Raw genomic sequence first — 20,540 nt, 5'->3', positions numbered from 1 at the left:
CACCCTTTCCATCTTGACGTAGCCATTCCTTCAATGATTTGAGACACATGCTAAATAAAATGTTGTCTTGGGTGATATGGGAAGACATTCACCAAATTCACCCATGACAACGATTCCCACCAAACCGGAATTATTTTCCGGCAGTGAAAAAACAGATGTGTTTCGCTCTCCTCGACACTTCTACAAAAGGGACATAAGTAATCCTGCAGGTCAATTTACTTCTTCCTCAGGTTGTCTCTGGTTGGTAGCCTGTCCTTGTGAAGTCTCCAAGCAAACACAGCCGCTTTAGATGGAACTTTGAGCTTCCATAGTTCCTTGAACTCTTCCCCCTAGGCCTCCACAGGTACATGCTGTCTAAGCATATTGTATGCGCTCTTAAGTGAGTACTGCCCAGTTGGATCAGGTTCCCACACCCACTGGTCACCAATCAGAGGTCTAATTCTGAGCCCCTCCACTTCTTGAATAAATGAATCTACCATCTCTATCTCATTGTCGAACAATGGTCTTCGCCATTTTATGGACACAACTATGCTTACACAGCTAAACAATAACCAGCTCCAGTCAGTTTATATTTAGTTAGAGTCTTTCATTGAAGAAGAAAGCGTACAGAAGCTATTCACTCTATAAAGATATACTGCACTTATTATGCACAGGTTAATAGGTATAAAATATCAACAGAAAACAAATGATATATACTTAAGGTTAAAACTTATAAATAAACATACAAGGCTAACACAAATGAATGAATGAAAAAAAAAGTTGTAAACCAAAAAGATGGTCTTCGAGTGAAACCGCTCCACCATGTGTGAGTGTGACTGATTCTCCTTCAATAGCATCCGATTCACTGTCCCCTGCAACAGCAACAAGGTTTTCATCATCTGCATGTCTGTTTCTTGAAGTGGTATCGTTCCTTGAAGTTGGTTCCGTGACCGTCGCAGCAACATTATCCATTGAAGCTTCCCCGAAAAAGATAGTGTTTTAGGGGAATAATAAAGCCAAGTCTAGTCTTTATGAAACACCTAAATTAGTGTTACCTAGGAGCTGCCATATTCGATATTTTCCCAGTTTCCGAAGCTGTTTGTTCCGTGCCTCCTCTATGATTGTTCAACATGATGAGAATCTGCAAGGCTTGTTTATTCATGACCACACTCGAATTTAATCTCCATTATCCTTCTAATGGCTTCCACCATGTCTAACCGCTGTTGAGGGTTGCTTTTAGTGCAAGCAGCACCAATGTGGAGGAGTTGCTCCATTGATACAAGCCAATTCCTAGAGCCTGCAATCTTAGGATCAAGCACTTTTGATTCCCTTCCCTCAGAGATTGCAGTTTCCACCGATTGCACCACATCAGCCCCACCCTTTCCATTGCTGACATACTGAGAAGGGAACCTCGCTGTCAGTATCTCAATTATGACAACACCAAGATAGTAAACAGCGCAACTGCGCGAAACCTGGCCTTGCTGTGTTACCTCTGGTGCCTTCTAAGCGAATAGTGTTTGTGCAATGGTTGAAGGGTTAACCATATGGCTGACCCCGTAATCTACAAGCATTGGTTCATTGTTTGGTCCAATGGGAACATTGCTGGACTTGAGATACTGGTGTGGAAGATCCGAGGAAGCAAGTACTATGTAAAGATAATGCATTCCTTGTGCGATTCGTCACACACACACACACACACACCCTGATGCGACTCACACACACTGAGAAACCCTAATGACAAACACACACACATACCCTCATCATAGACACACACACACACCCTCTTGAAAAATACACACAAAGACACCCCCTGATGAGACACACACACACACACCCCCTAATGAGACACGCAGACACACAGACAAGCCCTAATGACATAGACACACACACACACACCCTCATGACAGACACACACCGATGAACCTAGAGACACACACACACACACACACACAAACCCTAATAAGACACACACACACACAAAAACCCTAATCACATCCACACACACACCCTCATCACACACACACACACACACACACACCCTAATCAAACACACACACACACACATAAACCCTAATGACACACACACACACACACACACACACCCTCATGACACACAGACACACTTAGTCAACCTGACTTGCGACCTAGTCAACCTCCCTTAGCTTTGTTGTATGTCATGAATGTAATATGCTATAGAAACAACTGTTGATGTCGATATTTGTTTGTAATCGAAATTTAGATTTTGTATGTTCTTGTATGTCATCAATGTTATTTGCTATATAAACAAATGTTGTTCATGCTAAGTGAACCTTAGATTCCCGTTTGAGACGGAATGCAATGATTCTTGCAGAGAGTTTGCATTAGTCATTGTATTTAGTCTTGAATTGTCCGTTTGGATAGTTTGGGGAGACTGATATTTTTATGTTAGATTCATTCGTTAAGGTTATTATTATTTTGATTATTCTGATTAAATTTCGGTTCAATGCATTTCAAGTTGTTCTCTGGGTGCATACTTGATTATCGGGAAATTCATTTCACCGATGTCATGTCGTGTACTTGGAGACCAATGCGAAATGCTGCCGAAATTTTGTCAAATTATTCAAAATAATGCTAACCTTGACGTTTGAAGCTAACATAAAAGACAGTCTTCCTAAATGGGATAGGGCCACACCTATAAATAAAAAAGTGAGATTTTTATGCATGGAATTGCTTAGATGGATCGAAGTTGGATGAATGAAAGTCGCATAAGCCCAGAATATGAGGATGGCGTCGAGCAGTTCTTGCAATTTGCTTTAGAAAGAGGCCGACCGAATGAAGAAGGAAAATATTATTGTCCTTGCATCAACTGTTAGAATGGAAGACGACAACTACTGGATGACATACGGGACCATCTATTGTGTGATGGGATTAAGAAGAATTACACGACGTGGATATGGCATGGTGAACTGACAAACATGCAGACTGGGTCCCAATCTGAATAGTTTGATGTACAAATGGGAGATCACTTGGAGGACATGATTCGTGACCTTGGACAAGAGTCTTTCCAGCAAGCACATGCCCCTGTCTATGAAGGATTGCAGAGTGATTCAAAGAAGCCTTTGTATACGGGGTCCAAGAATTCCTTAACTCTGTTGTCTGCGATGTTAAGTCTGGTTAATGTGAAGGCCAGGTATGGGTGGAGTGACAAAAGTTTCACTTCACTGCTTGAGGTAGTGCACAATCTGCTTCCAGATGACAACATGTTGCCTATAACCTATTATAAGGCGAAAAAGATACTGTGTCCCATGGGTATGGAATATCAGAAGATTCATGCTTGCCCCAATGATTTCATACTGTACAGGCATGAATTCCAAGAAATGTCCAAATGCCTTATCTGTGGGGCTTCACGGTACAAACTGAAGGATGAAGAGGAAAGTAGGTATGATGAAAACTCAAAGAAGGGCCCGCCAGCGAAGGTTTTGTGGTATCTTCCAATCATTCCAAGGTTTAAGCATCTTTTTGCTAACGAGGACGACGAAAAAGACCTTACATGGCATGCAAATGGAAGGATTTCTGATGGACTGGTCCGTCATCTGGCTGATTGCTCACAGTGGAAGAAAATTGATGGTTTGTATCCGGATTTCGGGAAAGAGCCAAGCAATCTTAGACTTGGACTCGCCAGTGATGGAATGAATTCATATGGGACGTTAAGCACTCAACACAGTTCATGGCCAGTTCTGCTAGTAATTTACAATTTGCCTCCTTGGTTGTGCATGAAGCGAAAATACATGATGTTGTCTATGATGATATCAGGCCCAAGACAGCCAGGAAATGGCATTGATGTTTATCTAAGTCCGTTGGTTGAAGACCTGAAAAAGTTGTGGGACAAAGGGGTTTTAGTGTTTGATGCGTTTCGCAAGGAGACGTTTGAAATGCTTGCAATGTTTTTTTGTACCATTAGTGGCTTTCCAGCATATGGGAATCTCAGCGGTTACAGTGTTAAGGGTCATCATGCATGCCCCATCTGTGAAGAAAACAAAAGCTACATACAACTAAAACATTGAAGAAAAATAGTCTACAGTAGGCATCGCCATTTTCTAAGACCCACTCATCCTTACAGACGACTGAAAAAAGCTTTTAGTGGAAGTCAAGAGCATGATATTGCACCCATACTATTGACTGGTGAGCAGGTATACCAGCGGGTTCAACACCTGAATACTGTTGTCGCAACCTACCCTTCGGCGGGAGGGCGACGCGTGACTCGCTGGAGTGTTCCACGAAAGGAATACGCGCGGAGTCGCCACCAATGTTTATTTGAGGAAAACGTCGGAAAAACCGGAAAAGACGCGATCTACGAACTTTTAAGTGAAAGGTTCAGGAGTTGTATTTACGCACGGGGAAGGTATTAGCACCCCATACGTCCGTCCCAAGGGACGGAAGCCTTTAATCGAATGTGCAAACATGACTTTGATTTTTACGTTCCCTTTTTATGTCTTTATATCCTTTATACCCTTTTTATATTTTTTCTCTTTTTGTGGTCGACAAGGGTGTTTCCCCTTTGCTCCTACGTATTCCTCAATTGCGATGAGGAAATCAAACCTACGTAGTTCTTTCTTATGCGTGAATCAAGTGATTCTTTTTTACTTAAAAGGTGATCATTTTAAGGCGTTGGACCTTGAAAATGATCCATTTTACTTAGTAAGAAATTGAAATGGTAAACTTTCAAAAACCTATTTTTGTTGACGAGCTTGACTAGGCGAGTTGATTTTAGCCTTAGTTTCACTTTAGTTATTAGTCAATTCAATTAAGAATGAGAAATCCCAAAGAGAAAACGTCCGATTGATTTTCCGCTTTATTTTACTAAAAGACATTTTTTTTATTATTATATTATTATTTTACCTCTTTTTTGATTTCCATCGTGGTTGCGGCACGACCGAATGGTCGGAATTCATTTTAACCAAAGTTAACGGATAATACAATTCAAACAATCGGTGGAAATTTATTTTATTTTTAGGTTAAGCGAGAAATGACTTAAATAAAATGGCTTAAGCACGTCAAAAGGGGTACGGAAAGTAAATGAAAACGAGAATGAAAATACACAAAACACAATGTGGACCACCACGGGTACATAGAATGAATTGAAAAGCTTAGTTTGAGGTACTTACCCGTTGAAGACCGAAGAACGATGAAGAACGAATGAAGAACGTCGAAGAACGGTCGAAAACCTTCGCGAAATCACTCACGGAAACGTTACAGAAACGTTACGGAAGCGCCTCAGCTTGGATTTTCTTCACGGAAACAATTTTCTAAGCAAATTCGAAAGAGAGAGAAGTGCCTAAGGGGCTGAACCCTTTTCTACTTCACTTCCCCCCTATTTATAGAAAATTGGGGGAGAAGCTTGCCACCCAGCTCGCCCAGGCGCGCAGGGTTGCTTCCTCCAGAAGCAACAGCCTTCTGGAGGAATCTTCTGGAGGGCCCAAGTGGGCCTGGTTGCTATTTGCACCCCCATTTTTACCAAGTACACCCCCTGCCTTTTTTTGGTGACTCTTTTTTTCGTAAAGTTACGGAAACTTACGAATTTCGTAACGATACTTATTTTCTTTCCGTAATGTTACGGAACCTTGCAGATTACATAATCATCCCCTTTTTTGACTTACAGAATGTTACGGAACCTCACTAATTATGCAACGATGCTTCCATTTGATTTCCGGTGTGTCACGGAACCTTACGGATTGTGCATCAATATTTTCTTTTGTTTTCCAGCATGTCCCGGAATTTCACAAATTGCCTAATGATGGGTGCCAAGAACCTCACAAGGACCAAACAAAAGTTGCATGTCATCAAGCAAAGGTCCCCGGACGAAATTAGGGTATGACAGTTGCCCCTCTTTACTTGTCTTTTATTGGAGATAAAAGGGAAGTAAAGATAAGACACTAATTTCGTTCCTCTCGGTTGACGAGAGTCGCGGGTGACCATAAAATATCCGCATGCAAATGACTTGTTGTTCCCGGGGGAACAAAAGGTGCAGAAGACGATGTCAGTCTCTGCATGCTATCAAGCGTTCTGTCTTACAGATAGCAAAAGAATGTTTATACGGATAACCACTGAGGTATTTCTGCCCGTCAGCGTGACTCAAATGTTAGTATGACAGATCTTGTGAGCGCAGAAGATGACATAAATCTCCGCGTGTCAACGGGCTTGTCGGCCGCGATTGACGAAGGGCGCAAAATGACCATAATTTGTCTCTGCGTGCCATAGGACACAACTGTGTCTGAATGGCAAAAAGGTGTGCGGAATGACCATAATTTGTCTCCGCATGTCATCGGGCCCGCCGCCTCTGGATGACAAAAGGGCGCAGAATGACCATAATTTGTCTCTGCGTGCCATCGGACACAACTATGTCTGAATGGCAAAAGGGTGTGCGGAATGACCATAATTTGTCTCCGCATGTCATCGGGCCCGCCGCCTCTGGATGACAAAAGGGTGCAGAATGACCATAATTTGTCTCTGCGTGCCATCGGACACAACTGTGTCTGAATGGCAAAAGGGTGTGCGGAATGACCATAATTTGTCTCCGCATGTCATCGGGCCCGCCGCCTCTGGATGACAAAAGGGTGTAGAATGACCATAATTTGTCTCTGCGTGCCATCGGACACAACTGTGTCTGAATGGCAAAAGGGTGTGCGGAATGACCATAATTTGTCTCCGCATGTCATCGGGCCCGCCGCCTCTGGATGACAAAAGGGCGCAGAATGACCATAATTTGTCTCTGCGTGCCATCGGACACAACTGTGTCTGAATGACAAAAAGGTGTGCGGAATGACCATAATTTGTCTCCGCATGTCACATGACCTCAAGGTCAGTATGACAGAGATTGTGGGGTGACCGACAAAAGCAAGGCTCTTGCTCCTACGTATCCTCCAATGAGGAACTCAGACCTACATAGTTCTGGATACCTTGTGAGACTTGAAAAAGTCTCGGTGTTTTCTTCACTAAAATGCAAACATGCTTTAGTAAAGAGACAAATATTCCAACTGATTAGAGCATCATATGCTTTTTTGAGTGAAAAACAATGCGTCTACCAGGAAAGGAGAGTCTGCTGATGAAACCCCCCCATAACCATAAATGAGATTTTGGATGTTTAGCATTTTGTTTCTAAATGACCATTTAGAGGAAACACTGGGTTCGACAAAAATAGAAGAAATCCACTCAAAGTGTATCAATCTCGCACAGGTAAGTGTTTCATCCTAATTCTGAACCATAGATATGTCACGACTTGACTTTGCAAATTATTTCCTATCAAATCAAAAGTTACATGCGTGATCATGGATCAATAGGACTTCCCTTGGGAATGAGTTCTTTTGGTGGGTTTTTCGGCTTTTGTGTGTTTTTGGCCTTTTCCTTTTTTGTTTTTGTTTTGCGCGAGGCGAACAAGTCACCGACGCACAGGATTTTGGTTGGTAATCAAAGGGAGAAGACCACTTTCAGGTCATGGTTTCCTTTCCTTCTTTTTGTTCATTTGGTGACAATTCTGTATTGTACAGATATTGTCCGGTCCAAAGACCTTTCTGCACATTTCTTCTGGTTTCTTTCGATCCTTGATCAGGAGCTTTCTTTCCTTCTTCTTCTTCCCTTTTTTACTTTCTCCCATTCTTTGATTGAGAATTTTCTTTCTTTTCTTTTCGCTTTCTCCCACTCTTTGATTGGGAATTTCCTTTCTTTTCTTTTTGCTTTCTCCCACTCTTTGATTGGGAATTTTCCTTCTCTTATTTTTTGCTTCCGAGGGTAAGGATTGACATTCTCACCCTGGGTCAAGGTTTATGGTGAGTTAGGATTTTGGCTCAAGGCTTGTAGAACAGCTAGACATGATACATGTCAGGGTTTGGTTTGGTTCAAGGACAAAAAGGGATGCCCCACATTATTTCCATGACACAAATGCAAAAATGATGATTTGGAAATTTTATGCAAAACTGGTCATGCATGCACCTATGCGGACACTCAAGCGTCAAATTTTTATGGTCATGTGATGCTAGGGCTCAGGATTCATTTCCTCTATTTTAGTCAACCCAATGTTTCCAAAACATGTTCTTTTATCCATTTGTGCATTCATCCGAGTCCATTTTGGGCGTCTGGGAAAATTTTTACAGCGTCCACCCTTCAGGTGTACACACATTTTTTAAAAAACTAGCTATGATCGGCGAATTTTCCTTTCAATCAAAAGTCGGAAATCATCTCTTTCAAAAACATGTTGGTTCTTTATCTTCTATTTTCCTTCTTTTTCTCCTTACTTGCTCTCTCTTTCCTCTCTTTTTTTTTATTATTATTTTTATCATGATTTTTGTTTGTCTTATTTTTTTGGACGATGTTCCTAAACGAAAAACTCTACACGGTTCCAGAATTTCAAACATCATTGATAATAATGATATAAACACTAACGCAACAATCCAAACAAAAATGTATGCGTTGTACAAATGACAATCGAAACAACAAAAACAAACATTAGTCTCTCATAACAAAAAATAACCTAACATAAAAATAATAAAAGAAATATGAAAGAAAACATGAATTTGGGGATCTCCCAGTCATGTAGCTCCACTCCCTCCCTAGAAGTCAAGCAAATCGACCATCTCCTCGTCCTCGTGGGCCTCCTCTCCATCGCCGGGAGCCTCTGGGGACGCCTCTCCTGCTTGGGCCTCGGGCCAATCCCTGGGCCATGCGACCTCTGCCCTGAACTGGTCTGGAGTAGGGCATGAAAAAGAAGCGAAGCCCTGACTCTGCATGCTGAGGCTCATCTGGTAAAGACAATCATGGGTCTGTACATGTGCCTGGTGGTTGGCTGCCTGCTGGCGAACCAAATGCCGTAAATATTGCTCCGTGTCAAACGACCCAGCTGGGCAAGCCTGATGAGGTGGTGGTGGCGCGCCTGCGGCCTGTGGAGCATCACCCTGAGCCTGTCTCTGGGTGCAGTACTTCTCTATAAAAGCCCGGGTGATGGGCGACCGAATCACCTTGGTAGGTGCAACGGGGACTCCAAACGACTGGCAGAGTCCTGTGATCAGCGCGGGAAATCCCAGGGCCCTGTTGGACTTATCTGGATCCAAAGGGTGCCTGGTAGGCGCCATACCTGCAAAAATATAGATGGCATCAGCGATTAACTGAGCCATATGGATGCTCATCCGCGTCAGGATGGCGTACACCAGCTGACACTTCGGAAGGGGGAGGTCGGAATTATGATCGGTGGGCAGGATGTTACTGAGCAGCAAAGTCATCCATATCTGAGTCAGGGTGGTCATGTTGGTGCGCATGATCCGCACTCGTCTCCCAGCAGCAGTCCGGGCAAAATCTTGCCCCGGTATACATAGCAACTGGGCGATGGCCTCCTCATCGAACCCATCAGACCGGTTCCTCCTCTGGCCATACTCGCACTCCTGGCCCTCTTCCAGCACTAACGGATATCCCAGGAGTTGGCTGATAGCATCTGCATCAAACGGGATCCACTGACCCCTCACCTAGGACCTCATGTCACGCACGCCCTCCTCTGTTGGCCAAGCATTGGCATAAAATTCGAGGACTATTTCTGGATCGAACTTGGCCATGGGGGTAACCAGTGATGCCCACCGCCGGCGACCTATCTCCTCCTGGAAATCAGTATACTCGTCGTCCCTGAGCTGGATGCGTCGCTCCCGGAGAAATGACCATCCCTTGATGGCCTCGAAGCGCTGCTGGTGTACAGCGCTCCTAAAGCGGTGACTGTCATACTCAGGAGCGGAACTAGTTCCTTCGGCCGTCTTATCCTTCCTGGACCTTTTTGAGGCAAGCTTCCTCGGGGCCATTTCCTGCGAAGGCAAACATTTGGAAAGTTAGTTTTACCAAGAAATGCTACTCTTAAAACAAAAATGGCATACAACCTCCTCCAATCAATGTAAATTTAGAGCAAACTCATGCACATACTTCCTTATGAACATTTACTCGCACAAGATATTCTTCTACCTAAGAAAAATGCACCCATGCGCAATCAAGGCACCTTCGTTACCTAGATTATTTATATGTACTTCCAAGGTGTATTTGCTACCTACATCACATGCACTTCCTTGGCTAAATTTACATACATGCATACTCAAAGCATTTTGGCTACCAAAAATTGCATACGTGCACATTCTGGTATTTCTAATACCTATACATACACAAACTTCATGATGAATCTTGGCTACCTACACAATAAGGTGCTACATTTCATGCTTTATTCAAGTGTTTTTGCCACCTAAAGCCGCATGCAAATTCAAGTATATGGCATTCAAATTAAAAAGTATCTCTGTAAGGTATTTTCTTTACATAAAAATGCAACATATATATATTTTTTGTGAGACATTTTGACTACCAAAAATTACATGTACATACATCCAAGTATTTTGCTACCTATTCTAAACCTACACATTTAGGATGAACAAAATTCCTAAACATCTAGGCGTAGGGAAATTATTGTAGCGTGGCTCATAGCTGATTGCTGGCCAAAAAGGGTAACTTTACCCAATATGCACCCACTCTTGTGTTCTCTTGCATAAAAACTTTGGTTCCTAGGCCTAGTATATATGGGGGGCAATTACTCTAGCCCTTACGAAACCGAATACATGCCCCCAAAAAATAGAAAACATGTGCATACCTAATTGTCCCATAGGTTGTTTCCCTACAAAAATCACGCGCTAATGCCATTGAGGCATTTCACCGAACACTTGGTGGGCGCGCGTTTGGGCATCAATAGCAAGAGAACGGGGACAATGTGGCATGCCCCATTACTTCAAAATACATTATAGGCCTAGGGCCATCTCATACAAACCCCCAATTCAAACCAATCAAGCAAGAAAACAAACCAAAATTGCCCCACATATTTGAGCACATTTCCACAATTTAGAGCACCAAAAGGAGATCAAAATACACCAATGAAAAGCTAGAAAGCTTAAAGATGGAATACTTACTTGTTGGTGATAAATAAAAGCACAAAACGGAATCGAAGAATGCGAAAAGTAGAGATCCTAGGGCTGCAAACTCGTAAATTCTGTGGGTATGGCTTTTGAAAGGGGGGAAAAGAAGTTTTTGAATGCAAAAACGTCCCCCTTTCGTCATTTTTATATTTTGGTGCAGGGGTTGCTCGCCCAGGCGAGCTAACCTGCACTTTTTTTTTTAGGGGAAACTGTAACCATGGCCCCCCTCTCTTTACAGGATAGCGTTCGCCCACTCGAATTTACTTAAGTTAGAATTTAGGCATCGTTTTACTTACTTAAAACAAAAAATAGTAAAAGAAAACCGCAAATACAAAGGATACTGGGTTGCCTTGCAGTGACGTTCTCTGCTTGTTTAGCGCAGAGAAGGGGCAACGATCGGTCGGTCGTGACCCTATCCTCCATTTGTGTCCGTTCCTAAGTACCTACAAGTAGGAAACAAACAATGTGCGGCCAATCATGACCGGGTTATTGTCTTACCTTGATTGGTTTCCTGCTGCTCTAGCTTTGTCTCTACCCCAGAAGGTAGTTCAAGATGATCCTGGCCCTGTTTTACCACAACAATAAGCATGCGTAAGCGTATACATGAATGTTTTCAAACGCAGCAAATTTTTAGTGAAAGTTGGTTTAGGTTCAATTTTAATTAAGCGCTTGGGGCATCCCATGAATTGAGCGGCAGGGCTCAGGTGATCACAAATTAACACAAAGTTTAAAACCAACGTGAGGACTAAAGCCTCGAACCCACGTTTACTTCTTCAAAAGATTGTGACGAGAGATACAGTAGACGGGGAATCCCTGGGTGATACCCAGAAAACACATAAAGATAAAGAACATGCAGCGACATCCTTAATTGCCCCAGATTCTAAGCATAATATCGCTTGACGACATCAGAATTCACGGGTGAAGGTAGCTCTTCGCCATCCATGTTGGTAAGCACTAGGGCTCCTCCGGAAAAAGCCCTCTTCACAACAAAAGGCCCTTCGTAGTTTGGGGCCCATTTTCCTCGATTGTCCTTGACAGCATGGGACATTTTCTTTAGCACAAGGTCTCCCTCATGGAACTTGCGCAAGCGTACCTTCTTGTCGAATGCACTCTTCATTCTTTACTGGTACAAACGCCCATGACTCATGGCCGTTAAGCGCTTACCCTCAATGAGGTTGAGCTGGTCATAGCGCATTTGAGCCCACTCTGATTCCTTTAATCCGGATTCTGCCAAGATCCTTAATGACGGGACCTCTACCTCAAACGGTAACACAGCCTCCATCCCATATACCAATGAGAACGGCGTTGCCCCAGTTGACGTTCGCACTGAAGTTCGGTAACCGTGTAACGCGAATGGGAGCATCTCGTGCCAATCTCTGTACGACACGGTCATCTTTTGGATAATCTTTTTGATATTCTTATTGGCCGCTTCCACGGCTCCATTCATCTTTGGCTGGTAGGGTGTGGAATTGTGATGCTGGATTTTAAACTCCTCGCACATTTCCCCCATCATCTTGTTATTCAGGTTGGTGCCGTTGTCCGTGATAATCTTCTTTGGCAAACCATATCGGCAGATGATCTCTTTCTTAATGAACCTGACCACCACACCCCTCGTGACATTGGTGTAGGAGGCCGCCTCGACCCACTTGGTAAAATAATCTGTCGCTACGAGGATGAAGCGATGACCATTCGAGGCCTTGGGCTCAATGGCCCCGATGACATCTATCCCCCACATGGAGAAAGGCCAAGGGGCGGACATGACATTCAGAGGATGCGGTGGAGCATTGACATTGTCTGCGAACGCTTGACATTTGTGGCATTTCCTTACATGGACACAACAATCACTTTCCATGGTAAGCCAGTAATAACCTGCTCTTAGGATCTTCCTGGCCATAGCATGCCCATTGGCATGCGTTCCAAACGAGCCCTCATGGACTTCCTCGATCATGTGATTCGCCTCCCTGGCATCCACACACCGCAGGAGTGTCATGTCGTGGTTTCTGTTATACAGTATGCTTCCGCTCATGAAGAAGCCGGCCGCCAACCTTCTCAATGTCCTCTTATCATTGTCGGCAATCTCTGGCGGGTATTCTTTGCTTATGACATATCGCTTGATGTCGAAATACCAAGGCTTACCGTCCCGTTCCTCTTCTACTTGGCAACAATGCGCGGGTTTGCCACGACACCAAAATTCAATGTACGGTAGATCCCCATGCGGCGTTAGCTGGAACATAGACGCCAAAGTAGCAAGCGCATCCGCCATTTGATTTTCCTCGCGGGGAACATGATGGAAAAAGATCTCATCAAAGGTTTTAGCCAATTCCTTGATATAGGCTTTGTAGGGTATCAACTTGGGATCTCTAGTTTCCCATTCCCCTCTCAGCTGATGGATTACCAACGCTGAGTCGCCGTACACCTTGAGTAGTTTGACATTGGAGTCAATCGCTGCCTGGACGGCCAGGGCACATGCTTCATATTCGGCCATGTTGTTGGTGCAGTCGAATCCTAGCCTGGCTGTGAAAGGTACACATTGATTGTCCGGAGAGACCAATACTGCTCCAACGCCATGGCCTAGAATGTTTGACGCTCCGTCAAACCATACGGTCCATTTGTCCCGATCTTCGTCCAATTTTTCCTCAAACAAGGCCATGATGTCCTCATCCGGGAATTCAGGATGCATGGGCTGATAGTCGTTAAGAGGCTGTTGAGCCAAATAATCTGCTAAGGCGCTTCCTTTTATCGCCTTTTGGGTGACGTAGATTATATCAAACTCGGATAGCAGGACTTGCCACTGGGCGATTCGTCCCGTGAGAGCCGGCTTTTCAAAGATGTACTTAACCGGGTCCATCTTGGATATCAACCAGGTAGTATGGCTCAGCATGTACTGCCTTAGGCGATGGGATGCCCATACTAAAGCACAACACGTTCTTTCGAGCAAGGAGTAATTCGTTTCACAGGTCGTGAACTTCTTACCTAGGTAGTAAACAGCGCGCTCTTTCTTTATGGATTCGTCATGTTGCCCCAGCATACACCCCATTGACTCGTCCAAGATTGTCATGTACAAGATGAGAGGCCTTCCAGGTACTGGTGGCATAAGCACAGGGGGATTCATAAGATACTTCTTGATCCTTCCAAAAGCCTCTTGGCAACCCTCATTCCAGCGATCAGTTTGGTTTTTGCGTAAGAGCTTGAACAACGGCTCACAAATGGCGGTGAGCTGTGATGTGAATCTGGCAATATAATTCAAGCGTCCCAGGAAACCTCGGACTTGCCTCTCAGTACGGGGTTCCGGCATCTCAAGGATGACCTTCACCTTTTCGGGATCTACCTCTATCCCTTTCTGGCTTACGATGAAACCAAGCAATTTCCCTGATTTGACCCCAAAGGTACACTTGGCGGGGTTCAACCTTAATTGATATTTCTTAAGCCTTTCGAACAACTTCCGCAGGTTGACAAGGTGTTCTTCTTCGGATTTAGATTTAGCAATTATGTCGTCCACGTAGACCTCGATCTCTTGATGCATCATATCATGGAACAAAGCTACCATGGCCCGTTGATAAGTTGCCCCGGCATTCTTGAGTCCAAAGGACATCACCTTGTAACAGAATGTTCTCCACAGGGTGACGAAGGTAGTCTTTTCCATATCCTCTGGTGCCATCTTTATCTGATTGTAACCGGAGAAACCGTCCATGAAGGAAAATAAAGCGAAATTGGCCGTATTATCCATGAGGATATCGATGTGTGGCAAAGGAAAATTGTCCTTGGGACTGGCCCGATTCAGGTCCCGATAATCCACACACATTCATACTTTCCCATCTTTCTTAGGGACCGGTACAATGTTGGCAACCCATTCTGGATACCGAGCGACGGCCAGAAAACCAGCGTCAAATTGCTTCTTCACTTCTTCTTTTATCTTCAAGGATGTTTCGGGCTTCATCCTTCTCAGTTTCTGCTTTACCGGGGAACACTCGGGATTTAGAGGTAATCGGTGCTGTACAATGTTAGAACTCAAACCGGGCATATCTTGGTATGACCAAGAAAAGATGTCTTGGTAGTCTCTCAGCAGGGTTATTAATTCTCCACGGATAGGTGCGGTAATACCTGTGCCTATCTTTACTTCCCTTTTTCCACTGCCAACTCCCAAGTCTACTAGTTCAGTTTCTTCTTGATGAGGCCCCATTTCTTGGTCCTCATGGGCGACTATCCTTTCTAATTCCGGGGGAAGTCTCACATCCTCATTCCCTTCATCTTCCGTTTGATTCGTTTCTTGCTCGAAGTTGATAGGCGGGTCCCAGGTATTAGTACCTTCGGGGGACTCGTCATCGGATCTGCCGTTTCAGAAATAAAGAAGTAAACATGCAAATGGATGAGAATGGGTAGAGACGTAGGAACAGATGAAGAAAGATCCTTGTATTATAAATTTAAAACAAAAGACACAAAGCCTTAACAAAAGAAACTCTAAAGCCTAGGCCTAACTATAGAATTTTTTAAAACCGTAAAGGTTTACATTATGCTCGTTGCGTAAATGTCGAGGCGTTCCTCCACTCGCCAATTTCCCAGCTGGAAATCAGGAGAGCATGGTCGTACCAAATCCAATGTACTCGGAACATCATCTTCGTACATCGTGACCACTTGACCTTCGTCCCCCAGACCCGCGCTTATAAAGCTTCTACTTATGTGGCAGGGCGGGCTTCCTTCACCTTCTTGTCTCAACCGCGAGCTTTGACTACCGCTCTTCCTTCCCGTGATTCTTCTCTTTACATCTGCCTGAGTGGGCTTATAGCCTAACCCATACTTCCCACGATTTCCTTTGGCATTTATCAGGCTAGTTATGCCGCCGTTGTCTTTGCCTAAACCCATTCCGGGTTCGTAACCGTTCCCCAACATGACTCGGGCCATCATTACTGCTGCATCGGACAGGCAAGCTTGCCCAGAGAAGGAGTCCACAGAGGAAATGCTTACCACCTCAAAAGACTAGAAAGCGGTTTCTAATGACTCCTCTGCGGCCTCTACATAAGGCATAGAGGATGGACAACTCACCAAGATGTCTTCCTCGCCTGACACGATGACCAGATGCCCTTCCACTACGAATTTCAACTTTTGGTGGAGTGTAGAGGGAACAACTCCCACTGAGTGGATCCATGGACGTCCCAACAGACAACTATAGGGGGGGTTAATATCCATTATTTGGAAAGTGACTTGACAGGTGTGAGGGCCTATCTGTACTGGGAGATCGATCTCTCCCCTAACCTCTTGGCGGGTGCCGTCGAAGGCACGAACCACCATTGAACTCGGCTTTAAGTGGGAAGCATTGAATGGTAGTTTCTCGAAAGTGCTCTTAGGCATCACGTTTAAACTGGAACCATTATCGATGAGCACTTTGGCTACGATATGATCCATACACTTGACTGATACGTGCAAAGCTTTATTATGCCCTCTCCCCTCGGTGGGGATTTCTTCTTCGGCGAAGGCGAGATAGTTGTTGGCCGTGATATTATTGACCAGCCCTCCGAAACCTTCTACCGAGATGTCTTGGGCCACATGGGCCTCGTTCAGAACTTTTACTAGCAGAGCCCGATGAGGCTTGGAGCTCATGAGTAACTCCAACAGCGAGACCCTGGCCGGGGTTTTGTTGAGCTGTTCGATAACCTTGAATTCGCTCTGCTGAATTATACGGAGGAACTCACTGGCTTCCTCTAGCGACACCTCCTTTTTACCATCCTTTTTCTCCGGAAGACCTTTTGCCGGAATATCTTTATTCGAAGCGTGGGGTGCTTCGCCATCTTGTTCCTCCACCACTTTTCCTTTCCCCTTGACGTTTGCGGGTTGGACTGGTAGGTCCAGAGGCGCAAACACACGACCGCTACGGGTCACACCACTCAGTCCCGTGATATTTATTACCTTAGCCGACAACGAGCTGACATCGGTGGCTTCTTCTTCCTTCCCCCTCGGAGGTGTGTATCTCCATGGGACTGTGTGGCTATTTTGGTATGGGAAAGGAACAGGTTTAGCTGCTAAGGGGTGTCCGGGCTTTTGCGAAGCTGTGCCCTTGGTGAAGTATATCACCAAGGGTTTGGGCTTCGCAACACTGCTCCCATCCGTGGACTGCATGCATATATGCTGCTCCTCTCTTCCTTCACTGCTAACTTCCAGTCGACCTTGATCTATCATTCGCTATAACAATTCCTCTACTCCCAAACACGTTTCCATGTCATGCAGCTCGCCGGAATGCAGCAAACAGGAATCATCCTCCTAGGGGTTGCCACATCCCTTAAAGGTTTAGACCTGCGCGGTCTATCGGACTCAACGGCGTTAACCGCTCCCCCTCCATGATTGGCGAGCGGGTTGGTTTTCACATTGGGCCGATCCTCTTGGAAAGTCAGCCATCCAGCATCTATCAAATGTTGGACCTTGTATTTAAAGGCCAAGCATTTTTCAATGGAATGCCCCGGGACACCCCCATGGTACTTGCAAGTTGCGTTAGGGTCATACCACTTTGGGAAAGGGGAGCTGTGTTCGGAGTTGGAACTTGGGGAGCTTCCCTCTGGGTGGGTGCCTTAGGCTGCACAGGTGCTGAACTAGAGGCGTTCCCGATATGAGCCGAGAAGCTCGGGTGATGTTGCGTGTACTGATGGGTACCAGGGGGTGTCTGCGGGGGTTTGACCCACGCGGGCGTTGAAGAGACGGCATGGGCATCTCCTTCCTTCCTTTTTGCCCCTGTTGTCCCGATTCTTTTGGCATTCGTACTCGTGGAGGAAACATAATCGAACTTTCCTCTTTTCAACCCTACCTCGATTCTTTCCCCGGCGAACACTAGGTCCGAGAAGCTGGACGGCATGTAACCTACTAGCTTCTCATAGTAGAACACTGGCAGAGTGTCTACCATCATGGTGATCATCTCTCTCAACCATGAGAGGAGCCACTTGTGCCGCCAGGTCTCTCCACCATTGTGCGTATTCTTTAAAGGTTTCGCCCTCTTTCTTGAACATATTCTGCAGCTGAGTGTGATCGGGAGCCATATCGGAATTATACTGATATTGCCTTAGGAAGGCAGTAATCAGATCCTTCCAAGTACGGATACGGGAAGTTTCCAAATTAGTGCATCAATATTTTCTTTTGTTTTCCGGCATGTCCGGGAATTTCACAAATTGCCTAATGATGGGTGCCAAGCACCTCACAAGGACCAAACAAAAGTTGCATGTCATCAAGCAAAGGTCCCCAGACGAAATTAGGGTATGACAATTGTATTTGGAAAGACCTAAAAGAAGGATAAAAGTAAGAGTTGCATATGGAAGAAGAGGTCCATTTTCTTTGATCTTCCGTACTGGTCTGATCTAGAGGTCCATTTTCTTTGATCTTCCGTACTGGTCTGATTGGGATGCTTCTTAACATTCAAGGCAAGACGAAGGATGGCTTGAATACCTGTCAAGATCTAGCTGATATGGGGATACGATCACAATTGCATCCAAGGTCTGATGGCAACAAAATTTACTTTCCCCCAGCTTGCCATACTTTGTCCAAAAAGGAGAAAATAAGTTTTTGTCAGTGTCTTCGTCAGGTGAAGGTTCCACAAGGATACTCTTCAAATATTAAGAGCCTTGTGTAGTTGAAGGAGCTGAAGCTTGAAGGCTTAAAGTCTCACGATTGTCACGTGCTCATGCAACAATTGTTAGCCGTGGCTATACGAGACATCTTGCCAAACAAAGTCAGGTTAGCCATAACTCGCCTATGCTTTTTCTTCCATGCTATATGTAGCAAAGTCATTGATCCTGTGAAGTTTGATGAGCTGGAAAATGAGGCTGCAATTATACTGTGCCAGTTGGAGATGTATTTTCCCCCTGCTTTCTTTGACATCATGATTCACTTAATTGTGCATATGGTAAGAGAAATCAAATGTTGTGGTCCTGTTTATCTACGGTGGATGTACCCGGTTGAGCGATACATGAAGATCTTAAAAGGGTATACAAAAAATCTATGTCATCCAGAAGCATCTATTGTTGAGAGGTACATTGCAGAAGAAGCCATTGAATTTTGTTCAGAATACATTGAGAAGGCTAAACCTGTTGGCCTTCCTGAGTCTCGGCATGATGACAGGGTGGATGGTAAGGGTTCAAGAAGACTGCATGTGATGACTCCAAGTCTAGAAGATTTGTTACAAGCTCACTTGTATATCTTGAACAACAGTAATAAAGTTTTGCCATACATACTTAAGCATGAAGCTTTAGTCAAACAGAATAATCCAAAAATGTCAAAGAATTGGGTGTTGAAAAAGCATAACAAGACTTTTTGTGATTGATTTAAAGATACAATCTTTGCAGATGACAATGCTTCAGAAACATTAAGAAAGCTAGTAGATGGGCCTAAAAGAAATGTTATAACTTGGCAAGGATACGCATAAACAAGTATTCATTTTACACAAAAGCACAAGATGACAAAAGTACAATGCAGAACAGCGGGGTGACCCTAAGGGCTGAATCTCAACACTTTGCAAGTGTGAATGACGCCAATCCCTGTGTAGCGTCCATCCCTTACTTTGGGTTCATTGATAAAATTTGGGAGCTTAACTATGTGAAATTTACTGTATGTGTTTTTAAATGTAAATGGGTTGACAGCAACACGGGTGTGTGCACCGATGATATAGGATTTACGTGGGTAGACCTAAAGAAACTTGGTTACCACGATGACCCTTTCATCATGGCAGAACAAGCTAGACAAGTATTTTACGTGCAAGACCCTTCTGATGAAAGGTGGTGTGTCGTTCTCCAGGGCAAAACAATTGGTGTCAATGTAGAAGATGATGATTCATACATGGACACCTATGTTAGTCCTTTGACCGGACAAATCACTCCTAACGTTGTCGGAGAAGAAGAAACTGACGACGTTCATGCTAATCGTAATGATCATGATGAAGGAGAATTGATTAACATCGTCTAATGTAATTTTCTATTTATATATTTGATTTTGCTACATTCATTTACATAAGTCATACAATTGTTTTTCGTAATGTTTACTAAATCGAGTGTACTCAAACCAATCATATATGATTGCTTATTATATCATTGGTTTAGTAATTGCATTAATGAAAACATGCATATATTTGATGAAAGCTTTGAAAATGGAACTTATGTCATTTCATCTTTTTGTATTCAGTGGATCTCATCAATTGTTTTTTGAAGAGAGAGAGCTCAGGAAAGCAAGTAAGTGACAACTACACTTTTTCCATTGCTTAAAATTATATCTTAACCTGTTGCAAAAATTTTGTCATATCTGTATCTTGCAAGTTTCCCAATTTGCCTTTAATGTATATTCTAATGGGCTGGGATAGTCAAATTATTGAGTGTACCTAAGATGCATTCAATTTGGTGTCTGGTACATGTAGAAAACAATGTTTATAATACCCCTCCTGCCCTCAGTAAAAAACTTGAGGCATCAGTTTTTACACATCTAGATGGCATCCTTAGGACTTCATACAACTCATGTTTGTCGCCAGTTTCATCATCCACCACCCTTACCTTCTCTGCCTTCTCACATTTATTGTTGTTAAACCCATATTTATGCTCTCCTCCCTTCATGTCTTGTTTTATCACAACTTTAGCCGAATCT

The sequence above is a fragment of the Glycine max genome, chromosome 15 (genome assembly GCF_000004515.6).
Source record: "Glycine max cultivar Williams 82 chromosome 15, Glycine_max_v4.0, whole genome shotgun sequence".
Classification (NCBI taxonomy): domain Eukaryota; kingdom Viridiplantae; phylum Streptophyta; class Magnoliopsida; order Fabales; family Fabaceae; genus Glycine; species Glycine max.
Note: the sequence above shows the minus strand (reverse complement) of the source record.